Source organism: Gopherus flavomarginatus, chromosome 7 (genome assembly GCF_025201925.1).
Source record: "Gopherus flavomarginatus isolate rGopFla2 chromosome 7, rGopFla2.mat.asm, whole genome shotgun sequence".
Taxonomy (NCBI): Eukaryota; Metazoa; Chordata; order Testudines; family Testudinidae; genus Gopherus; species Gopherus flavomarginatus.
In genome coordinates, this window is record NC_066623.1 from 67,377,883 (window position 1) to 67,404,440 (window position 26,558).

Consider the following 26,558-nt stretch of genomic DNA (forward strand, 5'->3'; position numbering starts at 1 on the left):
TGAAGACTCAGCACACCACTTCTGAAAGGTTACTGACCCCTGACTTCGACCATCTCTGATGGATGTTTGTACAACCTATTCTTAAAAATCTCCAGTGACAGGGATTCTGCCATGTTCCTTGGAAGCCTATTTGAGAACTTAACTACAAAGGTAGCTTGGAAGTTTGGAAATCAGGACAATTTAAATCTCCCTTGCTGCACATTAAGCCCACTACTATTTGTCCTACCTTCAGCTGACATGGAGAACAATTGATCATCATCCTTTTTATAACATCCCTTAATGTATCTGAAGAGTCGTCAGGTCTTCCCCTTCCCTAATCTTCTTTTCTCAAGACTAAACGTGCACAGTTTTTGTAACCTTTCCTCATAGGTCAGGTTTTCTAAACTTTTCTCACTCTTGTGGACTCTCTTTCTCCAATTGTCCACATCTTTCCTTGTGGCATTAAGAATTGGACACAGTACTTTCCAGTGTCAAATATGCACCTGATTCTTTTTTGGTGCTGCTACCTATCCAGTTATTCCCCATGTTTAGCTGTGCATTTGATTTTTCTTTCTTAAATGAAGTACTTTGCACTTATCTTCATTGAATACCATCATGTTGATTTCAAACCAATTCTCTAATTTGTTAAGGTTCTTTTGAATTCTAATTGTGTCCTACAAAGTGTTTGCAACCCCTCCCCGTTAGTTTTCAGCCACAAATTTTATAAGCAGACTCTCCAGGCCATTTTTCAAATCATTAATGAAAATCTTTGAATAATAGTGGATCCAGGACTGACCCCTTTGAGATCTGACTGGATACACCCTCCCAATGTGACAGCAAATCATTATCTATCTATATTTTGTAAGGGTTGCCAGATCATGGGTAGATGACTATTATTTTCATAACTGATCACCTTATATAAAATTAAATAGAATACCAGAGGAAGGAAGATTTTTGTTTGTGTTGCTGTGTAAACTGATATTTTGAACACTGGGAACAGCGCAAGAATGCGGTTGTACTAAGTAAAATGAGCATGTTGTTTTTCCTCTTCCTAACTTGAAATAATTAGACAAGCATTGACACTTAGAATTTCCGGTGTAATCCTGATTTCCCTAAGTGAGACTAGATTGTCATTCTTCACAAGGGATCCAAGTTTACTCTTGGTGTTGCTTATAGTTGCTTGCTGTGTGTTTCCCCCAAGGCTGTTTATAACACAATAGAGGAGTGAGCATACCTTAATGACCTTTCTGAATGCAACAAACGAAAACAAGAGGAGAGGTGTTAAACCATAAGAGATTTGCTTTACTGAGTCAGCAGAGGAGTTAGTTACTCTTCTTGTTCTTTACAGGGGACACTTTTCCCTGTTGCAGTTCATCTGAGATGCTAGTCAAATTCTGGAGTAGATTCTCTGTTCACAAGAGTGGATTCACGGCATTACCTTTCCTTATTTTCCCTAATATTTATTCTAAAGCGTTGGGAGATTTACATTTAAACTATAAACAATTAGTCATATTTCAAACTTTTAACCCAAAACTCTTACACTTGCAGCATAGTCCTCTTGATCTTCAGAGAATTTCAGGGCAATATGATGTCCCTTATATGGCTGACGAAGAAATACAGGAGTGGGTCTTTCGTCTGACGTGGTCCATGTTACTGGAAGTTTTGAAGAAAGTTTCACCCAGTGGTCATCCTAAAACAAAACAAAACAAAAAAACAACAAACACACTACTAATTGACTACAATAATCCTGTTTTAAAACCAGATTCTGACACCCTTATTCATACCAAAGTAGCTCTTTCTTCTTGAGTGGTCCCATTGACTACCGTGTAACATTTTGTGGAGTAAGATACTATTCAACATGGGTAAGCTAACCAGGATTTCTCCTTTAGATGACTCATAACTTTGGGTTAGTTTGTAATACCCTGTACTCACACTGAGAAATGCTTTGTGTTCCAAGTAGTCACATTGATTTCCAGAGACAGTTTGTGATGGAAGATACTACTCAGTGAAAATGAATATCATAGTCTGATCCTTCATCTCAATATTTTCAGTATTCAATGCATTTCCTATAACGCAGGGAAGCACAAAAGAATATTTCAGACACTAAGATAGCATCGAAGATACAATTGAAAAGTTTGAGTGACTACTGCATCTATGAACTTAAATAATGATATACTTTAAGAAATCTAGGGAATATGTTGTTTCTAGGTAAATTAAGATTATGCCGGAATCCCTTATCTTAAGAAAAGGTAGCCAAGAAATCCTGCAGAGTTATTAGTTCCTACATCCTAATGTTAGTGTTCAGTGTTAGAATTCTCTTTGCATAATCTTCTAATTGAAAGAACATTTGTTTGTTGTAGCATTTAAGGTAATAAAATTAAAAAATCTAGGCAACTTTATTTTGGATGCCCTCCAGTTCTCACAGAGCCCACTTCAGCCAGTTTGCAGCAATGGCCATCAGTGTCCCATAGTTTCAAAGAAACAGCTTCCTCAGTCAAGGGAATCCTGTGGCAATGGTATAGTAGTAAGGGACCTTAGCTGCCAATTTCTATGGTTTAATACAATGAATTTGTTCCCATTTCCACCCTGTTATAAAGTAATTTTGATTGTATTTTTTCCCCTCAAAGTTTGTAGCTTTTCACTGTTGAAAAATGCAGGGAATATAATGGGTTAACATAGATTTAGTCTCTTGATGAAGAAAGAAGTGGACTTTTACATTAGGCCTGTCTACAGATTCAGGGCTTGTCTACATCAGAAAGTTGCAGCGCTGGTGAGGGAGTTACAGCGCTGCAACTTTGAAGGTGTACACATCTGCAGGGCACCACCAGCGCTGCAACTCCCTGTTTGCAGCGCTGGCCGTACTCCCGTTTTGTCTCGGGTGTAGAGGATCCAGCGCTGGTGATCCAGCGCTGGTAATCCAATGTAGACACTTACCAGCGCTTTTCTTGACCTCCGTGGAAGGAGGAAGCCTCTGGTAATCAAGCTGGTCTCCTTTCCCGGTTTGCTCTCTCGTTCCCGGAGCCCCGAGCAAGCAGGTCTCCTTCCCTGCGGTTTGCTGGGTGGCTCCGGGAACGAGAGAGCAAACCGCGGCGAAGCGGGTCTCCTTTCCCGGTTTGCTCTCTCGTTCCCGGAGCCCCGAGCAAGCTGGTCTCCTTCCCTGGGTTTTGGTGGGTGGCTCCGGGAACGAGTGAGCAAACCGCGGCGAAGCGGGTCTCCTTTCCCGGTTTGCTCTCTCGTTCCCGGAGCCCCGAGCAAGCAGGTCTCCTTCCCTGCGGTTTGCTGGGTGGCTCCGGGAACGAGAGAGCAAACCGCGGCGAAGCGGGTCTCCTTTCCCGGTTTGCTCTCTCGTTCCCGGAGCCCCGAGCAAGCAGGTCTCCTTCCCTGCGGTTTGCTGGGTGGCTCCGGGAACGAGAGAGCAAACCGCGGCGAAGCGGGTCTCCTTACCCGGTTTGCTCTCGCGTTCCCCGAACCGCCGAGCAAGCAGGTCTCCTTCCCTGCGGTTTGCAGGGGGGTTCGCGGAACGCGAGAGCAAACCGCGGCGAAGCTGGTCTCCTTTCCCGGTTTGCTCTCGCGTTCCCGGAACCCCCCTTGAAGCCGCCCAACAGCGCTGCAGTGTGGCCACATCTAACACCACTTGCAGCGCTGGTTGCTGTAAGTGTGGCCACTCTGCAGCGCTGGCCCTATACAGCTGTACTAATACAGCTGTAACAACCAGCGCTGCAAAACTTTAGATGTAGACATGGCCTCAGGCTCTTGCTGATGACATTGAGACAACTGAGCTGTTTGGGAGATATCTGCCATTATGACTGGTTGCTAGTCAGTTCAGAGCACTGAAGTAATTATCAAAAAACTGTGATTTGGTTGGGATACATCTTAATATTACAAATACTGATTCAGGGATAGATGCATCCCACATTAGGGGCATTCTTAAGAAGATCAAGATAGGGAAATTTGTGGGCACATTTCATAATGAATCATCACTATCCTAGCTCAACCTTTCACAGAAGATTTTTTGGTTGGTTGACATTTTGCAAAAACTGAAACATGAACAAAAGACTTCAGGATTCTATGCAAAATCTATAGAGATGGCAAATAAGAAGAAGGTTAACATTTCTGGGTCTGTAGCAGCAAAACTGCAGAAAGAAAGTAAATCCGTATGCTTGAGGCTGTCACTAAACATATGAATGCTGGGTGAAACCCAGCTACAGTGACTGCCATTCATGTCTGTTGACAGCTTACAGTTGCCCAGTGATACAAACAAACATTGCCAGTCTGCTGGATCACTTTATAGAGGTGCTGAGTGAGGAGGAGAATAAATGCCCTACATATTATACTTAAACCTTATCAGATCCAAAACAAATAACAGTGCACATCCATGTGTAACACTTTAAACTATCAGGCCACGTGACTTTCAGTATATGTTGCTCCTGGTGGAAATTGTATTGTTCTCACTATCCTGCAGCACTGCAGTTAGGGAAGGTGAATTATCAATAAACTAAAGTAAAAGGATGGCACGCTGCTGTGGGAACTAGCCTTGGACTCAGGAGGCATGGGTTACATTCCCTACATTGCCACACACTTCCTTTGTGACTTTAGGTAAGTCACTTAGTTGTTCTGTGCCCCAGTTTCCCCATGTGTAAAATGGGTATCATGCTATTTTCCTATCTCAAAGGGGTATTGTGAGAATAAAAGACTGATGTGCTCAGATACTATGATAATGGGGGCCAAACAACTGCAGCTATCTATTTAAGGTATTGTGGCAGAGCTCTGACCTTGTCGCCATGGGTCCCATGCTTCTAGGCAGTATATGCTAGCCTTAGTGGCTCACTGCAACCCTCCACACAGCCCTTCTCTCTCTAGGGCCAGGGTTACACTCTGTTGAGCCCTTTTCATCACAGGTCAGCAAGGAGGTTGGTGAGAGAACTCCCACAGTCTGTTGTCCCTAGGGGCTTGTTTCAGAACAGTTTAGCCTCCTGTCCTGACAGGGTCCTGACTTCCTCTCCCAGGAGATGTTCCTGTAGTGGTGAGTTGGGGAGAACCTGGGCCCACCCTCTACTCTGGGTTCTGGCCCAGGGACCCTAATGGTAGCAGCAGTTGGCAGCCAACCTTTCACTGCCAGAATTGCTACATTTCCCTGGGCCACTTCCTCACAACTCTGCTGGTTCTCCCTTCTTCACTCTTACCTTAGGGCTCCCTTACCAATGGCTTGAGGATGTCTTCATTAACCAGCCCTTCAGTCACACTTCCTCTTCTCTGGTTCCCCAGCTCTTCTCTGCCTGACTGGAGTGAGTCCTTTTATAGTATCAGAGGGGGTTTAATTAGAGTCAGGTGGTCACATTAGCTTAATGGCCTCACCTGACTCTTTGCAGGTTAATTAGAGTCAGGTGTTCTTATTAGCCTGGAGCAGCCCCTGCTCTGGTCAGTCAGGGAACAGAAAACTGCTTATCCAGTGGCCAGTATAATCTGCCTTCTGTTACTCTGCTGTACCCAACTGGCCTGGGTCTATCACAGTATGTACATAGGTGCTGACTCTGTGGGTGCTCTGGGGTTCTAACACCCATGGGAAAAAAAAAGGTGGGTACTCAGCAGCCCCATTAGCTCTGTCCCCTCCCCACCAGCACATCCCACCCACTGCAGATCAGCTATTCGGGTGGTGTGCTCGGGGAGTGGGTACAGCAAAGGTGGGGCATGCTCAGTGGAAAGGGTGAAACAGGGAGGGAAGAGGTGGGGCAGAGTGGGGTGGGGGTTTGGGGAAAGGGGTGGAGTGGGGGCAGGGCCTGGGGTAGAACAGGGGTTGAGCACCCCCCGGGAATGGACAAAGTTGGCACCTGTGGGCATGTATATGCATCAAAACACATTTCAGGGCTTGATGATGATAAAACGGGTAACCCAAGTTCAGAGGCCTTCCATCTCCTAGCAAGATTTTTGCTACTGGTTAAAAGGTAGACCAGGAACATAATGTATTAATGAACATAGTCACAGTGAGCACTCAGCAGCAACAGCAGGCAGCACTAGTGGGAGATTAGCAAAGTGCTGTTCTCCATAATCAGATCTAGCTTTCAAACCAGATGGATGTTATTCCTCATACTGCTTAGCTATTCAAATTATTACTTGAATTTGAAATAAATTATCACAGTCTCACTCCTAACTCTCAGTCTCAGAATAATGAAATAGTATTTTAATATATATTAAAGAGAACAAATTAAACAGACAAGACCAATTGAGAGTCAGCTGCACTAACCAAGAGAATAAAACTTGAAAACTAAGGTGCAACAATTAAAAACAAATAAAGAAACAAAAACCAAGCAGAATGCAAAGGAAATGCTCTTAATCACAGCTGCAACAAATATTTTAGCTTTGTTGATCTATGACCTGTCCTTAATGTAGAACAGGGATTAAATTTGTTTGTTATGGAGTGTATTGTTTATTGTACTGAAAAGTTATAGTATAATGACAGTAAAGGGCATAATGCTGGCAGGTTTTATAGGGCTTATTAGAGTGAAATATGCTGGAAAGCAGATAGGGGAATTTTAAAAACAGGAGTATTAGGCTTTGCACTAGTATAAAGGTAACACTTACTTACTGTGGGCCTACTGTAATTAGCCAAGGTAGGCCTGAGGGTTTGATCTGAGGTCATATAATTGCCTTCTCATGTTGTGTGACAAACCAGTTAACCTCAGAAAGACAAGTACAGCACATCATTGCATAAATTTAAAATAGGGGATTTTTTTAGGTTTCACAATTAAGTAACTATGCAGATAACCACATTAGCACACATGATGTTTTGGGAAACTAATTGATGCAAGCGGCTTGGTCAGGAGCCTACTTATGGTCACCCAGAACCCCACTCATGGACCAACTTCTCTTGGTAGAAGGCACTAGCTTTCGAGCTCCGCAGATGACCCGAAGAAAGCTCGGTGGAGCTCGAAAAATTTTGCCAACCGGTCCAATAAAGATATTATCTCACCTACCTTGTCTCTCTCATATCCTGGGACGAACACAGCTACAAGAACACTTCAAACAACTCATGGACAAAAAGCTGCTCTATATTGTTGTGGCCAGGGAAATAATCAAATGTGGCCATAGATCCATGTGTATTATATAACCCAAGATCTGGATATTTGCCCAAACCCTTGGCTACATCAGGTCACAGAAACATGTCAGTAGGATCATGGCCTGTACTCTGATGTGCTCCACTTATTGATTCCTTCTTTCTTTGTTTTCTTGAATCTTAGGAGTAGGTATGTATGTTCATAAGCCTTCATAATCTCTTTGTTTTAGCTTTATGCTGCTATATTAATGAGTGGACTTATTTGGATGTTAGATATAGATAAATGCTTTACTTGTTTTGTGTGTCACCTCTCAATAATAGTTTGGGTAGCTGCCCAAAGGGGAGGAACCTGTGAGAATAAATAAATATTACCAGTGCAAAGCTGACCAGACAACAGTTTCATGTATTTGAGACGGCAGACCAAAAATTGGGACAACCACATTATCTTGTCAGGGCACCAAAAATTATTGTCTTGCCTAACTGTGTAACCTCTCGCTATATCCCAGTCTGATGAGAAAAATGCTGTTGTGCAGACATGCTGCAACCTTTTGTTTTAGCATTAATTGGTGCAAGAATAATGCTCTGTGTGTAAATTGGGAAATCAGTTGGGATTTTTTGTCCCCGCTTGTAATACTTTGTGAAAATAGCAACCCTACAGCTCATCACTATGCAAAGTGAACTGATCCTAGCGACAAGTGGATTGTTCAGCTCTCAGCTCACCACAAGTAGATCTTTATGCCAGACTTGTTACAGGGAAAGATAATACAAGTATCTTGTTTGTTTTTTGTCTTGAATTCTAAAGGAGACTTGTTTTTGTGAGCTTGCTTTGTGTGTTCCTCTCAGCCTCAATCCAAAGCTCCTTCAGACAGAGGAATGCAGTGAAAATCTATGACACATTTAGTCAGTTTAACTTCTGCATTGATAAATGTATTTTATTTGTTAGAATGAATCAGTTGTGTTTTAAGGAAATTGGTGAATCTTTCTATTGCATTAGTAACATGACTGTTAAAAGAGGTGTTTTATGTACATTGCAGTCCATTATATGGATTAATTTGACCACCAACCAGATGAGAAACTATGGGTATTAGGTGCTTTAGTTTACCTTTGTCATAATTAGAGCTGAGCAAAAGAATAAAACATATTTTATGGATATTTGATTAGCACTCTTTGTCCTTGTTAGCATCCCTTTTGTGTTTGTTTCTGTAAAGAGCAATTAAATGCAATTTTCATTGGCAAAAATATTAGTGATAACCAGATTGTAGATTCACTTGAACAAGTATCCATTGTTTTTGTCTTTGAACTTGTCCAATCTGGGAATAAAATTAATATTCTCTGACTCAGCTGACCAAGCACAAATAAGTAAGAATCTGAATTTCAAATATTCACAAATATCCACTGTTTAAAACATTCTAAATAATTCAAACAAATTTAATCTGTTTGAACAGAAGTGGGAGCCAAATTTATAAAATTATTTGTGAATTATTGTTCAGGTCTTGTCAAATTTAGACAGTAGGAGTGGGGTTCTTTTTCATGGAGAATAGAGGGGACTGATTCAGTTGCAATTAATATTGATGGAACATTATGGACTGGACTGATTATTTTTAAAACTGTGTTTCTTATCATTGTGGTGCCATCAGTGACAGAAAATTCAACATGAGTACGACAAATGGATGTGGGACAGTCCTAATAATGAAATCACTCTTAGTTTCCTCTTCCTGGTCCTTTTTGACATGAGGGAAGAGAGGGTCTTTTTGAGATACAAAATATGATTGCTGGTGAAATTTTACAAATAGATCAAAATAAATACTTTTTTCTTAAAACAGCTATCTTCATATTTATGACATGGGATTAGTATTCAGTTCCTTCTTAATGCATTGTCTGACCTTCATCTTTTTTTCCTTTTGTGAAAGAGAGACAGAAGGATAAGTGAACCAAAACCCCACAATGGGGCTCAAGAAAATTTTAGCAGATTAGGGAGATGTGAGGCTTATTTTCTGAGAACATCTGCTATTGCTACTGCCTAAGCAACCTAGATCTATTTAAATAAAGTTGATAATGCTGTTTGTCTATTTTTCCCCTCTCTGTTGAGACATTTACTTTATTTTCTTATCTGATAGAAAAAGGAGACTACACAGAGGGGTGCATAGTTGATTTTAACTATCCCTTTGTCCAGCCAGTTCACTTTGTGTTGTGAAAAATACTGTTTTATGAAAACATACTTCAGTCATTCTCAGGATATTGTGGTGAAAGTGGTCTGTTTGTCGATCAAAATGTCACCCATCTGCCTCAACGGGGGAACTTGATGAGGCTGATGGTGAAGAGGGCCAGTCCTGCAGTGAGGTAGGGAGACACTCACTGAGAGACACCAAGTCATTCCCTCCCCCGAGAGTCTCTGGCATCCATTGGCCAGCTGGAGGGGAAAGGTGCTGATTGGCCACCATATCCCAGCTCCCAGGATTGAACATGGAGCAAGGTCTGAGTGGAGCCTCTTCTGCCTCTGTTCAGCATCCCCACCCTGGACTAGGAATGGCAGTCTGGACTGATAGCGCTGCTGGCTTAGCCATCTCCTGTTTGGGACTCAGGAAAGGTTTTTTTTCTCCCATGGTCAATTGGCAGAAGACAAGGGGTTTTGGAGTGATTTTTTTTTGCCTTCCTCCCAGCATCTCCATGCCACAGTTAAGCAGGAGTGTGCTTGGTACCTAACTGAGGTACCGGGTTTGATTTATTAATTTGTTGCAGCTTGTGGCCTGTTTCCAGTGCAGTTAAAAAGATAAAATTAACAGTTCAGTTCCCATAGATAAAAGACCTAGGATTTTCTTGATGGGCCTTTTGAGCTCATGGAGTGAGACCTTGTGGCGTTAGTGGGCCAAGGTCAGTCTTTGTAGATCTCACAAGCTAAAGTCCCACCCTTTTTTGGGGAGTGGTGCTAAGACTCAGAGAGATGAATCTTGAGGGGTAGACTCAGAAGAAACTACTTCAAATTATGGGTTATATGATAAGGAGCCCTATAACTCCCTCACTGGAACCAGTTAAATTCCTGGTACAGGCGAGGATAGGTGATGAGTGGGTAGCATCCCCCTCGTGCTAAAATTTAACCAAAGTTGTGGCTTGAAGCTTAAGTTTAGGGCATGTGTCTGTCTTAGTTTTGCTACCCTGTCTGCATCAAATAAGGATCAGCCTAAAAGTACTTCTTACGCCAATTACATGGGAGTCAGGGAAGGAGAATGCTAGTCAAGGCATTGGCTCAGCAAGGTATGTAAGCACACATCTATTTTTTGGAAGTGAGTAGTCCTATTAACTTCCCACATGCTTAAAGTTAGACATGTACTTAGACCCCAGCTCAGGAAGCAACATAAGAATTAAAACTTCCAATGTGATACAACCCAGACTTCTTCAGGAAAATAATAGATATTAGGGGGGGAATAAAACAATTTAAGATAAAAGATGGCCCAAACCTTTGCCTCAAATTCAAATTAAAGCTGAATTGACTCTCTCTTTTTAAGCTCTAAATATTTTTGATCAACATTTTAAACATTTATTTATTTTTTGTATGTGCCTGTGCTGCATCCTGGCTGTAGCTGAGAATGGAAAAAGAAGAGACAAAATCCTGTGAGGCTTTTTATTTTTCTTGGTATTGTTAGCCTAGTCAGAGGGGAGAGGCACCAGAAGCTCTTGATAACTATTACTCCTGACAAGGCGGTAGTAGAAAATATATCAATGGAGACATGGCCGTCTGACTGATTAGATGGTTGGCCCAAGCAGTATACTACAAGAATGCTTTTACTTAAAGATTTACTTAATTTAGTTTCAAACACTTGCACACACCCGCAACAGGTTAGTAAAAAAGTCCCAGATTCATATTTACCCAAGGTCTTAAGGATGTCTCAAGTGGATAACTGCAGACATCCAGCAGCTGGCCTTCCGTCTGCAGGGGAACTTGAGAGGTGTTCAAATATCCACCAAGCTCAGATTTCTTCCTCTTTTTATATCCAATTTGTTAGCACCTCCTCAGCAGTTTTGTTCTTTAAAAAAAGCGATGTAACACTAAGTGTGGAATTTTCCAACCTGTAGTACACCTCTAACCCGCTATAACACGGTCATGGGGAGCCAAAAATCCCAACTGCGTTATAGCTGAAACGCCGTTATATAGGGGTAGGGGCAGTAGGGCTCGCTGGCGATTTAAAGGACCCGAGGCTCCGGCTGCTGCAGGGAGCCTGGGCACTTTAAATTACCTGTGAGCCCTGCGGCCGCAGCCCCGGGGTAGCAGCGGCAGATCTCCATCGGGATTCAAAGGGCCCAGGGCTCCCTGCAGCAGCCGGAGCCCCAGACCCTTTAAAGCACTGCCTAAGCCCCATTGCCGCAGCCCCGGGGTAGTGGCGGCAGGGCTCCAGCAGTAATTTAAAGGGCCAGGGCTCTCCACAGTAGCCGGAGCCCCGGACCCTTTAAAGCGCTGCCCAAGCCCCACTGCTACCGTGCTATACGCGAATCCGTGTTATAGCAGGTCGCGTTATAGCTGGGTAGAGGTGTATGTAGTTTTCCAGCCTGTCAGGTGGGGAATTGTTCGTCAGTTTATCAGATGTATTTCACATAGCAATGGTTAACTACTGCCAGACTCTCCACCTTGCAGAACTACATCCTTCAGCAAAAAGCTCTAGTCAGGATACCACAGGATCATGTTTATTCCTCATGGTCACTCACTTTCCCTCTTGCTCTGTGCTAAGATTTAGAAAGGCCTCCTTTCAGTTGCTTTCCGCCATAAGCCAGGAGTGGCGCCAGAGTTTCTGGCACCTTAGAAAGAATTCGGGGGGCGGCATTTTGTGCACTCCCCAGGGGGCGCGTGGGAGCTTCCAGTTCCACTCCCATCGCGCAGCCGAAGAAGGACCTTCCGCCAAAATGCCGCAGGCGACAGCGGCAGTCATTGAGCTGCTCAATTGCCTGACGCTGTTTTCTGCGGCACGTCGGCAGAAAGTCCTTCTTCGGCGGCACAACAGGAGCGGAACCGGAAGCTCCCGTGTGCCCCCAGGGGAGCACACAAAATGCCACCTCCCCGAATCCTGGCACCCTAGGTGACCGCCTAGGGTCGCCTAATGAAAGCACTGGCCCTGAAATAAGCATAACAATTGGTATTCCAGCTGAGGGCAGTGGGGTTGACATGATACTGGGCTCTGGGCTATCAAAATTTTTCCCCTCCTACAACCCTGCGCACGTGCACACATGCTCTCTCTCTCTCTCTCTCTCTCTGAACTCACAGCAATTACAGCCTGATTTTGCTGACTGAATGTCTGAGTTGTGACAAGGTTTGGGAAATCATCATATTTGTGAGATACCAGTTCAAACCCTTTGAGATTTTCCCAGTAATGATATCAAAATATTAATGAAATGGAGAGTTTGTTTCCCTAGTATGAACTCCTGCCGTTGGCATGTAGAGCTATGCTGTAGGTGAATACAGTGCTTCCAGTGGCCACCCTGATGGTGCACAGCAGGATAGCTCACTGCAGGATGTAGAAAATGGTAGATGTATGACCTGAGGAAAGATTGGGTGTTGAAAAGCCCTGTGCAGCACAGGAGAATAGGTAGTGGTCAAGTTAACAAGTTAATTAGCTAATACATTGTTTAAATACATATTCTTCTAGTTGAGAACTAAAACTGACAAGCTGGACATTTTACACTGTCTAAGTTAGCTTTTTGTACAGTTTAAGACACCAGGGGTGAAATTCTGGCTCCACTGAAGTCAATGGGAGTTTTGCTATTGACCTCAGTAATGCCAGGAATTCATCATGCATGTAAAAGTCATTATTTATGTAAATCTTCAAAATTAAACACTCTGGCAAACTAGCAATAACTATTAGCATGTCTTTAAGGTGACATTGTCTAAAATGAAAATGGGCAATATCAAGCTTCGTGCAATTTGCAAACAATTTCTATGCTCATTTAAAAGCTGCACAGAGCAGGATTATACCTTTTCTCTAGCCAATGTTTACAAAGTTTGCAGACTTTGCTATTTTTGTGCAATATTAAAACACACCTCAGTGTTACATAATAATCCATACAAATCAATAATTGATGTTTTCCATAGGTTTGAATGTATTCAATAAAGAGACATCATAACAGAAAGGCATATATTACCATGATCTGTGAAACCACTCTACAGTTGGTGACAGATTGATTTTAAGACTGACGGGCCTTCATAAAATGCTGATAGTTTAGTATGATTACACAAAGGTTGTTTACAGTTTCATTTTCACTATCTTCTCTTTAGCACAGACCAGACATATCTTATTTTTAACACATTTACTAACTTTCCAATAAATTGCTAACTACATAATCAAGCAGCTGTTATTTATAACATCTTTTCAGTAAAAAAAATCAAACTTTGCTAACCAAAGTGTCTGTGGTTAAGACAATGAAACGCTATTTATCCATATTTATCCTTATTTAATGATTCTTGAGCTAGTAATGTCTAGCAAGCTTAGCATTTTGCTCTTCTTAGCATGACTGGAGAACAGCATTCTGGGAAGTCATCTGGCTCATAGGCAAGCTATAATGCCTTATAAATATCTGGCTTATAGGTTAACAAGTGGGAGAGCAAATGATATTTCTTTTTTCAGCAGAGCAGCACAAGTCAGTATTTTCTTTGCACTCCTTGGCAATCTTCCCACAAGAGCTCATTCTTCATCCCTAACCTATAAAAAAATCAGCTCGGGAAACAAACACCACTTCTGCCAGCTGAGAGCTGCAATAACATTCTACTTCAAGCTGCTTATTTCACTCAAGGCACTAACTTTCCTAAAGTCAATCGAGTCTTCAATCATGTTTGGATGAAGCATGTTACAATTGTTCTAAATTGTCAGTGCTTTCCCATAAAATAATGAAAATGGTGATATTAGTTTTATGTATTTTCCTTGTCTATCCTTGTTTTTTCCTCATCTATGAAAGGAACCTGGATTTAATAATAATAAATACCTAACTTATATAGCATTTTTCACTGGTAGATATCAAAGTGTTTTTTAAGTGGGATACAGTTCATTGTCTCCAATTTTTCAGGTGCGGAAACGGAGGCACAGACATCTAGTGAATTTCCCAAGTTGCAAAGCCAGGAATAGAACTCAACTCTCCAGAGTCCCATTCAGTATGAAAATATAATTATTTCAAATGTCTTAGCTAGCTAAGAACCTGCCTGTGAATTGTTAGTTTTTTTTTAAAATAAATATCTCGTTTCACATAATAGTCTGCTTACTAGATTGTTGTACCCATAAATAACTGAAGGACTAGTAATGGCATTGGGTGATGCTTAACTGGGGACAATGCAAAGACAATTGGCTGACATTTGTCCCTGATGCAGGATTGCAACTTCCATCGACTATAATGGGTATTGTACCCACTAATGCGGAACTGAATTTGGTCCAAGTTGTCATTCATTTATTTACTTGAGTTGAAAGATATCTATAAAGGGAGAAATCAAAGTTAAGCATGTTAAATTACACATTGATAACTGCTAGTATCTGAGCAACTGTTATGAATAGTCAACACCCACCTGGCCAAAATAATTACATCCTTAAACAAAGGCTACAGATGGCCCAGCAGACATTTTTGATGTGTGAAATTTTGTTGCACAGAGAGCAAAATTACCAAAGATTATAAAAGTCAGAAACTGATGAAAGGTTTATGAAATTGGTTTAGCTGTTGAGTTACTGTAAACAGAGATAGCTAAACAGCTATTAGTAGCTGCCTGGTCACTGAAGTTGCTGCAGCAATGAAAAGAATGCAGGCTTAAATGAAGCCAATTGATCAGTCTGAGGATTACTGACAGGTGGCTGACAATGGCTGGGCTAATGATGCAATTGATTCAGGAACTGGGAGGATATAAGTGGGAGGAATAGGAAGCAGGGTAAGCTCAAAGGGTGAGTCTGGGCCTGGGCTGAGAAGGCTGCATAAAAGTCTCTTCCTGCTGGAAGCCTACAATACCTTCTTTTATACTTTGTAAGTGAAGAATAAATTATGTGTGGTAAAAGCTCTTTCTACATAGAGAATTGTCTTTGTCAGGCCTGCCTAGCTCTTTCTTCTGGTTTTCTCCTTGTCCTGCCTTCCTGTGCTCTTTTATCTTGTCTCCTAGTCCTACCTAGTTCTAATCTGATCTGGTAATTAGGAACTCCTCTTCTTATTCAGGCGCTCTATGACGGGGTCTAACTGGTTAAACAGTGACTAGAGTGCAAGATCAATGGCTGATTCCAGGCACTCTGTCACAGAGTGTTTTGCAGGAGTTACATTTTCTGCCTGGGCTAGCAGAACAGTAATTGGCACAGCCCCTCTCCCAGAACAAACAAAAATCCACCTCCCAAGCAGCTGAACACAGCAAAACAAACCACCACCACCAAAATCCACATAGCCAGCCATTCAGCCCCAAACAAACCAACAAAATAAATCCTGGCCAATTAGAGCAAAACAAAAATAATAAAAAAATGACACAAGTTCAACAATGTCCTGATCACCCACCCCTAGAACTGACCTGGGTGTTTGCATTTATGCTGTTGGAAACCTTGGAAGAGCTTCCTCTGTGAGTCTGAATGGAATAAGGCTACATACTGTACTATGGTGGCTATTCATGTATTCCAAGCTCAGTTTCAAATGAGTTTCACAGAGCACAGAAGCACAGAATGCTTGTTCATATGTTAAAACAAATGATAACTGTGTGTGTCTCAGTTTATCAGGGCATGGGGAGCAACACAACACTTCTCCAGCCCAGCTGTATACTTTTGGGGGAAGAAAGATATCCTAAAATATAAGGGAAAATGTGAAGGTCCACCAGGGATGTTACTGGAACTTAATATTTGGGGGGAAAAGAATGTAGCTCCGGGACACAAGATAATCTGAATTACCTCCCTTTGTAATGCAGGGATGCACAAATTAAATCACTAAAGATGTATTTTTGATACTAATGCATTCTTATTTCTCCCTTGAGTTAATGTTCCAGTTATAAATGTATTGGGGCCCATGAAGCACATTCTGACAGTTAGAGAACTGATGCTATTAAGTGATACCAGGATTTTTTAAGGAGAATTAACAGTTAGGTCTGTATAGAGTGTAGAAAGCTAATCTTTTGTGTTGGCTCCTAAGTAAGGATATGATTTTGTCATGGAGGTCATGGATTCTGTGATTTTAGTAGACTTCTATAACTTCCACCCTCGCTGCTGTGGCGGGGCTGGAGCGGCGGCCGGTGGTCAGCTCCTGTGCCAGAGCAGTGGCCAGTGGTCAGACTTAGTCCCTCTCTACCTCCCGGGGTATTTTTAATAAAAGTCATGGACAGGTCACTGGTTTCTGTGAATTTTTGTTTATTGCCTATGACCTGTGTGTGACTTTCACAGTGACAAAATCTTAACTTCGCTCATAAGCTAGCACCACAGATCAGGACTCATCTCAACAACCATCTCATAGGTTTGATAGAGTTTGAACCACAAGGAGGGTGTTGGGTTCTATGAATCAAATGTCTAAGGAATTTCATTAGAACATGACCATAGTAATGTGTAGTATCAAAGTATCCCTCACTGACTGATGACTTGAAAAGGTTAAAGAATTAGAAAATAAACAACTGGAACTCAAGAGGGGCTCACTTGTTCTATTGTCTGGGAGCCCAAACCTTGAGTGGAATACATATGTTTTGGAAATCATTTGGGAAGTGGCTCTGAGAATTTGGCTCCCCGTTAAGGAACATTATGGAATTTAAGGGATTTAGTAATGGGTATTGTTGCTCAGGTACCTATGAAGAGTTCCCAAAAGCAACTCCCCCAGAAGAAAAAAAAATCATAGCAAGTATGAAGAATCAGAGTAAGCACTAGAAGGAGAAAAAACACATTATGATGAACTATGATCAGAGGTTTGTGTGTGAATCTTGGCAAGAAAAGATGGAATGAATACATTTGTTCAGTGTCTAGCACAGTGGGGCCTTAATCCGTGATTGGGGCCTCTAGGTGCTAGTATACTACTATTACTACTAACAACGTATAATTGTGATGAGCTGTGCTCTTCCTTCATCCAGTGTTTGATCTGATATTTCATATTCACCATCATATTCTTCAGGTGGGGTTGCATAGAAAGATACAGACACAGTCCCCCGTGGGAATGCCCTCTGTATCTGTTCTCTTTGAGGAGCATGTTGCCTATTCCATCTGAGCCGAGGATGTCTTTTGGGTGCAGGGAAGGTGGTTCTTGTTCATAATCTCTGATTTCCTGCACTCATTTCTCCACAGCTGCCTGGATTCACTTTTATCAGCCATCTGCTGCTGCTATGAGGGAGATAGGGGCTCCGATTCAGACATCAGGCAAGGAGGTTGGCATTAGAAAGCATAGGGTGGCTTTAAAACCCAAAGTCTTCTACAGCATTTATTTATAAATTGGGATGTATGGGGGGCTGTATTTCTAAGGTGCCTAAGGACCTTAGGAGCAAAAGTTCCATTGGAAGTCAATGGACTTGCCCCTCACTTTTCTTACAAATTGAATAGCAGGAGAAAAAAATTGAGGACAACCTTCCAATCTGATGGAGGATTTCTCTCCAATTCAATTCCTGCTCATTCTGTTAACTAGGTATATTATATGGTCTTTTGTCCTTTCTCGCCAAGCTATTCTTTACATCTTTAATTACCATACAGTCCCTCTTCATAGCACAATGTTATTTTCTGCAAAAATTTATGTGAAATTAAAATCCCATCTTGCTCACAGAGTTACAATTGTATGCAGTCCCAGGGGCTGGGGAAAGACTACAAGCTTTTTAAAGGGCTCTTATGTCCCTTTCATCTGTTTTAATTGTAGTTAGGAATATTAATGCAGAGGAGGAAGGATTGTGCGGTGGTTAAGGCACAGGAGTGAATTCTGATTTGGGTTTAGCTCCTGACTCTGCCACAGTCTCCCCATGTCACCTTGGGCAAGTCACTTAATAGTTAATAGTGCCTTAGTTTCCTGCGCTGTAAAATGCAGGGGGAGGATCTATCATTTATTCCTGCCTTTTTTTTTCTTTTTTAATCTTTCCTGTTTTAAACTGTACATTAGAGCAGGGACTGTCTCTTCCTGTACGTATAGCACCTAGCACAACGGGGGTTGTGGTCTCAGTCAGAGACTGTAGGTGCTGCTATAATACAAACAATAAATGTTACAAAAATCAATGGAATGATCCCAATTAATTGGAATGGGAAATGTTCTTGGTGGTTAGGGACAGGTGTGGTATTTTACTTCCGTAGTTGGTAAAAACCCAATCCGTTCTGATAAATTATTTAGCTCCTTAACTGACCACCATTTACTACTTTTTAATCTATTATCTTTGTAAGAACAGGTCAATAATTCACAAAGAAATCCATATCAAGTGTTGTTAACAGATATTCTATCTTTCTTTCTTTTTCTCAAAAGGGACATTTAACATATATAAAAATATATATGGAGAGTCAATTATATTAAAAGATTAAGGCTCACTAATATAGTACTGATCAGCATCAGTTACATTACTGAAGAATACCTGTATAATTAAATATTTTTTTTTAAAAAAAAAGGAAAGCAAGAAATAAAAAGGAAATAAGATACATTGGATCTGGTCATTTTCTGCAGAACTTGACATCTGTTTGACTTGACATTACCTGCAAAATCGTTTGAAATTAAAATCTCAGGCAAGAAAAGGGAATGCAATGAATGTTTTTCTCTTCCGTTCTCCCCTCTGCCCCCCACCCCTTTTCTAGGAATAAAAGAAGGAATGCTGTGGCTGGGAGGAGGTGAGGAAATGAACCATTCCATTCTTTACATCTGAAGGAAATGGGTCAAAGTCCAACATGTTACAAATGCGTTGCTAATTAGTTAGCATGATAAGAAGAACCCTGGGTAACCTTATTGACAGTATATTGTTATCAATTATCTAAACTTGAAGTGTAAAACAATATTGAAAGAACTGATAGAGCAGACTATGGCTCTATTCCTTGCACTAAGGTCACATACTTTGTGCCTTGTTAAATGTCAGATATTGGTGTTGCTACTAATTGCCTTCCTCCTGCAACTGGGACTCTGTTAGATTATACAGTGCTAACTTTGCAGATGGCTATGCAACCATATTCTCTTCTTATATGAACCTGCAGAGAAATTGCAATACTCTAACGGTTGTCATGGAAATGAATAACATCACACATTTGGCATGGCTCCTTCACTGCAGAATAAAGCTGAAAGTGATGAGCTGGGAGGGAGTAAACCCTGATGATAGACAAATATCTTTGATAATTAATAAATGAGGCCTGGTCTACACTACGCGTTTAAACCGATTTCAGCAGCGTTAAACCGATTTAACGCTGTACCCGTCCACACAAGGCCCTTTATATCGATATAAAGGGCTCTTTAAATCAGTTTCTGTACTCCTCCCCAAAACCGGTATTACCATATCGGATTAGGGTTAGTGTGGCCGCAAATCGATGGTATTGACCTCCGGGCGGTATCCCACAGTGCACCACTGTGACCGCTCTGGACAGCAATCTGAACTCGGATGCACTGGCCAAGTATACAGGAAAAGCCCCACGAACTTTTGAATTTCATTTCCTGTTTGGCCAGCGTGGAGCTCTGATCAGCACAGGTGACCATGCAGAGCTCATCAGCACAGGTAACAATGCAGTCTCCTGAGAATTGAAAAAGAGCTCCAGCACGGACCGCACAGGAGGTACTGGATCTGATCGCTATACGGGGAGAGGATTCTGTGCTAACACAACTCCATTCCAAAAGATGAAATGAAAAAATATTTGAAAAAATTTCCAAGGCTATGATGGAGAAAGGCCACACCAGGGACTCAGTGCAGTGCAGAGTGAAAGTTAAGGAGCTTAGACAAACATACCAGAAAACCAAAGAAGCAAACGGAAGGTCCGGGGCAGGGCCGAAAACTTGCCACTTCTATGCTGAGCTGCATGCAATTCTAGGGGGGTCAACCACCACTACCTCACCCCTGTCCCTGGATTCCGAGGTGGGGGTGGTAATCTCAGCCATGCCTGAGGATTCTATGGACGGGGAAGATGATGAGGAGGATAAGCTTGCAGAGAGCACACAGCACTCCGTTAGCCCCAACAGCCAGGAGCTTTTTCTCACCCTGACGGAATTACCCTCCCAGCCCTCCCAAGCCACTAGCTCAGACAGTGAAGCCATGGAAGCGACCTCTGGTGAGTGTACCTTTGTAAATATAAAACATGGTTTAAAAGCAAGTGTTTTTTAATGATTGATTTGCCCTAAGGACTTGGGATGCATTCGCGGCCAGTACAGATATTGGAAAAGTTTGTTAACATGTCTGGGGATGGAGCGGAAATCCTCCAGAGAATCTCCATGAAGCGCTCCTGGAGGTACTCCAAAAGCCTTTGCAGAAGGTTTCTGGGCAAGGCAGCCTTATTCCATCCACCATAGTAGGACACTTTACCACGCCATGCATGTAGCAAGTAATCGGTTATCATTGCATGACAAAGCCTAGCTGCGTATGGTCCCGGTGATTGCTGGCATTCAAGAAACATCCGTTCTTTATCTCGCTGTGTTATCCTCAGGAGAGTGATATCGTTCATGGTAACCTGGAAATTCCAGAATTTAATTAAGGGGACAGAGATGGCCATTCCTACTGGGCTGTTTGTCTGTTGCTTAAAAGAAATCCTTCCTTGCACGTAGCCAAGCGGGGGGAGGGGAGGAGGGGAATAGCGCTGAGCTTTTTTGCATTTGGCTATCAGGGATCTTCCCTGCTACCAACCACCCAGTGGGGGTGATTAGCAGTGATCTTCCATGATACCAGCCATGCGGTGGGGGGAGGGGTAAAGCAATCATCCCACAGAATTGGAGGCGGGGGACTGGCTTCTGCTGCTGCATGTTAACAGGAAAGAAGCATTACTGAACGGGATTTGCTTGGTATTTGGGAAAGGAGGGCACTGTGTATATGAAGGCTCAAGAAGTCGAAAGACAATGGCTTACCATGGCCGCATGCAAGCTGAATTCTGATGCCCGGGCCTGCGTCTGTGAGATCTGTAACACCAGAGCCACAGGAACTCAATATTTTAAGATGCAAAATGCAACCTTGTAGTGAAATCACATGTGCTATGTAAGGTGAATAGTGTTGTTCACTGTGAAAGAGTATAACCATTGTTCTGTAAAATGTATCTTTTAAAATACTTCTCTCCCTTTTTTCCCTCCTTCATGCAGCTGCACATTTTTCAAGCCTCCCTACTCCATCCCGAAGACTATCTCAGATAAAGTGGAGGAAGACGCTAGACGAAATGTTCTCAGAAATCATGGAAGTGACCCGCAATGAAAGAGCTCATCTGAATGAGTTGAAGGATGTGGTATCAAATTACAGGAAAGATGCCAATGAACATGAGGATAGGAGGGATGAACATGAGGATAGGAGAGACGCTCGAGATGAGAGGTGGTGGCAGGAAAATCAGAGGTGTAGGCAGGAAGATCAGCGGTGGCAGAGTGTAACACTGGGGCTGCTGCGTGATCAAACTGATATCCTCCGACGTCTGGTGGAGCTTCAGGAACAGCAGCAGGGTCACAGAGTGCCGCTGCAGCCCCTGTGTAACCACACTCACCACTCACCATGTTCCATGTCTTCCTCACCCAGACATGTAAGAACGCTTGAGGGAAGGCTTCGTGCACCCGCCCACTCCACCCCTGTGGATAGCCCAACCAAAAGGCTGTCATTACATTGAAATGTTTTTAGTGGCCTTTTCCTTCCATCCTATCCTCCTCCCAAACCACACCTGAGATACCTTGTCAGTTCTCTCCCTCTTTTTATAATGACTTTTTAATAAAGAATACATGATTTTTAAACGATAGTGACTTTATTTCCTAAAGCAAGCTGTAATCGAAGGGGGAGGGTGGGTTGCTTACAGGAAATGAGTCAATCGGGGGTGGTGGTTCATCAAGCGGAAACAAACCCTCGCCTGTGATGAAACTCGTTTTCAAAGCTTCTCTGATGCGCACCGCTTCCTGGTGTGCTCTTCTAATCGCCCAGGGGGCTGGCTGCACGTAATCAGTGGCCAGGTGATCTGCCTGAGCCTCCTACCCCGCCATAAAGGTCTACCCCTTACTCTCCTAGAGATTGTGGAGCACACAGCAAGCAGCAATAACAAAGGGGACATTGGTTTGGCTGAGGTCTGGGCAAGTCAGTAATGTGTGCCAGTGCTCATTTAAACGGCCAAATGCACATTCTACCACCATTCTGCACTTGCTCAGCCTGTAGTTGAACAGCTCCTGACTACTGTCCAGGCTGCCTGCGTATGGTTTCATGAGCCATGGCATCAAGGGATAGGCTGGGTCACCCAGGATAACTATAGGCATTTCAACATCCCCAACTGTTGTTTTCTGGTCTGGGAAGTAATTCCCTTGCTGCAGCCATTTAAACAGAGTAGTGTTCCTGAAGACGCAAGCATCATGAACCCTTCCCGGCCATCCCACATGGATGTTGGTGAAACGTCCCTTGTGATCCACCAGTGCTTGCAGCACCATTGAAAAGTACCCCTTGTGGTTTATGTACTGGGTGCCCTGGTGCTCCGGTGCCAAGATAGGGATATGGGTTCCATCTATCACCCCCCCACAGTTAGGGAATCCCATTGCAGCAAAGCCATCCACTATGACCTGCATGTTTCCCAGAGTCACAACCTTTCGTAGCAGCAGCTTAATTATTGCTTTGGCTACTTGCATCACAGCAGCCCCCACAGTAGATTTTCCCACTCCAAATTGATTCTCGACTGACTGGTAGCTGTCTGGCGTTGCAAGCTTCCAGAGGGCTATTGCCACTCGCTTCTCAACTGTGAGGGCTGCTCTCATCTTGGTATTCTGGCATTTCAGGGCAGGGGAAAGCAAGTCACAAAGTTCCATGAAAGTGCTCTTACGCATGCAAAAGTTTCGCAGCCACTGCGAATTGTCCCACACTTGCAAAACTATGCGGTCCCACCAGTCTGTACTTGTTTCCTGGGCCCAAAATCGGCGTTCAGTAGCTAGAACCTGCCCCATTACCAGCAGGATTTCCAAAGCACAGGGGCCCGCGGTTTGAGAGAATTCTGCGTCCATGTCCTCATCACTCTCGTCGCCGCGCTGCCGTAGCCGCCTCCTCCTCCTCGCCTGGCTTTGCAGGTCCCGGTTCAGCATAGACTGCACGAGAATGCATGAGGTGTTTACAACGTCCACGATTGTGGTATTGATCTGAGCAGGGTCCATGCTTGCCGTGCTATGGTGTCTTCACAGTTCACCCAGGAAGAAAGGCGCGAAACAGTTGTCTGCTGCTTTCACAGAGGAAGGGGTGAGGCTGTACCCAGAACCACCCGCGACAATGATTTTGGCCCCATCAGGCACTGGGATCTCAACCCAGAATTCCAAGGGGTGGGAGAGACTGCGGGAACTATGGGATAGCTACGGGATAGCTACCCGCAGTGCAACGCTCCAGAAATCGACGCTAGCCTCGGACCATGGATGCACACCACCGAATTAATGTGCCTAGTGTGGCCGCATGCACTCGACTTTATACAATCTGTTTTACAATACAGGTTTATGTAAAATCGGAATTATTCCATACTGTAGACATACCCTGAGATAGAAAATATGGTAAGTGTCAAGTGTATGGCTTTGCATTCTAGCCAGATAGACCTGGACGTTTCCCAGAAGAGCAGGGTATACCACTTATGTTTTATATTTCTTTTCATATGATATTGTCTTCATATAGTTTGGCCTTGATTCAACAAAGGACTTTAGTCTTTGCTTAAGGGCTTTGCTGTGTATAAGGATGGCTTTAAGAATGTGTGTTCATGCAGAGTGAGAGCTTCAGAAGAGAAATCACATGTGTTGAGGATGGAATCCTCAAATGTGAATTTTGTATCCATCATTCAAAGAAAAGCATGAATGAGTTAGAATCTATTCTTATTGCATGTGGGTTTTTTAAACTTTAAGAAGCAGAGTTGATTTTAATGAGAAGTAAACTGACAGCAATGCAAAAGCAGCCTTATTTTGTGGTATACAGGATTGAGAAAGTAAGGCAATAAGAAAGTCAGGAAAACCTATTGCTGCCATGATTTATTGTGAGGCCCTCAGCAAACCACTTAGGGTATGCAAGGGCATCAGAACCTTTGTAAACATGAGGAGAGGCGCAGGCAACATATAACTGTGGCTAGTGGGGGGTGAACAATTGTCAGTTTCTGTGGGATAAGTGATCACTCCATACGTTATCTCAGTCTCCACCACCTAACTCACCTCATCAGGTGATCTGGAAAGCAGGCAGCAGTGCTGTGTCTTCAACAGAAGGGAAGGAGAAATAGCCCCATAGAGGTTAGGGGGAAGAGCTTCCTCCCTCCCCATGATGCATGGATGTGCAGAGAGTGTAGATGCAAGGGAGAACACTGTCTCCTCATTGCTGAGCATCCTGAGAAATCTGAGGAGGCACATGACCCTGCATGCCCCTCCCATACATCACCTCTGCAAGGAAGAGAACCCCTGGTATATACAAATGAAAGTCCCATATTGTAAATAGCAATGTAATGATAGTTACAATTCCATTTACAATTATAAATAGGTGTTATCTCCCTTATTAGGCACCTGGTTTTAGTGTTCTCTTATCTTGGAGAAGAACATATAAATTTACCAGCTTCAAATTCAGTCTTTGATTGTTTCCTACATTAAATTGGCATCCTTCTGCTGGTTACATTATTACTGGCATAAATACACATATATATCAATTGCATTCAGTCATTTCAGGTACAGAATGACAATTTTTACCAAAGCTTAAACTTTACTACTTATTTTACAATGCTGCATAGAGGCCTCCATGGATCTATCACCCTTTTATAACATACACATCTGTTGACTAGTTCTCTTATTTTTTAGCTATTCTTGAAGTAAATTGACTTTGTCCATAAATGTTGTTCGTTTTCCTTGGAGATGATAAAGTGCCATGTGATCCATAGGTTACATTGCTGCTGTTAATAAATCACTAATGTGTTTTTCTGGTCACTAATGAATTTCTACAGATGATGATATTACTATAGCTCTGCTATTCTACAGTCTGCTTTTCAAAACCACTGCACATGTATTCCTCCAAGAGATGCAAAGGAGGAATATCATAGAAAGCATCACCTAGCTGAAAGGTGTCATCTTCACTGACTTCCCAAGTGACCATCTCAAATAGGCAGAGAAAGGTAATGTAACTCACATTAGGATTCACTCAGTGTGATGAAAATAATATGAGCCTTGCCTATCTTGTACGTGCCAACATATTCCTTCACAGATTTCTGTTGCTCCAGTCAAGCATGTAATAAGCAGTGTTCTAGCAAGCTGACACCTACTTCTTCAGGTGATGATTTTGACAAGTTATTTTCCTGTTGAAGCTTATTGCGGACTATTATAGCTTTGAGTCAATGGACAAAATATTCTTATATTCCACTCCTACTGGCATACACTATGTTTTAGGTATTCTGGTTATCATTCTTAACCAATCATAATAAACCAGTTTGTGTGTAAATCATGGCAGAATGTTTTAGTCTCAGTACTGAATTTTTGCAGGTAACTGATGTGAGTGAACATAGTGCATAGCTGTTACAAATGAAGTATGTTTTCATTGGGAGGGGGATACTGGAGAATAAAAGAAAAGATATTGATGGCTCCCAATCCTGCTGGAAAGGTATAACAAGTGGGGTTCTGCAGGGGTCTGTTTTGGGACCGGCTCTGTTCAATATCTTCATCAACGACTTAGATGTTGGCATAGAAAGTACGCTTATTAAGTTTGCAGATGATACCAAACTGGGAGGGGTTGCAACTGCTTTGGAGGACAAGGTCAAAATTCAAAATGATCTGGACAAATTGGAGAAATGGTCTGAGGTAAACCAGATGAAGTTCAATAAAGACAAATGCAAAGTGCTCCATTTAGGAAGGAACAATCAGTTTCACACATACAGAATGGGAAGAGACTGTCTAGGAAGGAGTATGGCAGAAAGAGATCCAGGGGTCATAGTGGACCACAAGCTAAATATGAGTCAACAGTCTGATACTGTTGCAAAAAAAGCAAACGTGATTCTGGGATGCATTAACAGGTGTGTTGTAAACAAGACACGAGAAGTCATTCTTCCGCTCTACTCTGTGCTGGTTAGGCCTCAAGTGGAGTATTGTGTCCAGTTCTGGGCACTGCATTTCAAGAAAGATGTGGAGAAATTGGAGAGGGTCCAGAGAAGAGCAACAAGAATGATTAAAGGTCTAGAGAACATGACCTATGAAGGAAGGCTGAAAGAATTGGGTTTATTTAGTTTGGAAAAGAGAAGACTGAGAGGGGACATGATAGCAGTCTTCAGGTATCTTAAAGGGTGTCATCAGGAGGAGGGAGAAAACTTGTTCACCTTAGCCTCCAATGATAGAACAAGAAGCAATGGGCTTAAACTGCAGCAAGGGAGATTTAGGTTGGACAACAGGAAAAAGTTCCTAACTGTCAGGGTAGTTAAACACTGGAATAAATTGCCTAGGGAGGTTGTGGAATCTCCATATCTAGAGATATTTAAGAGTAGGTTAG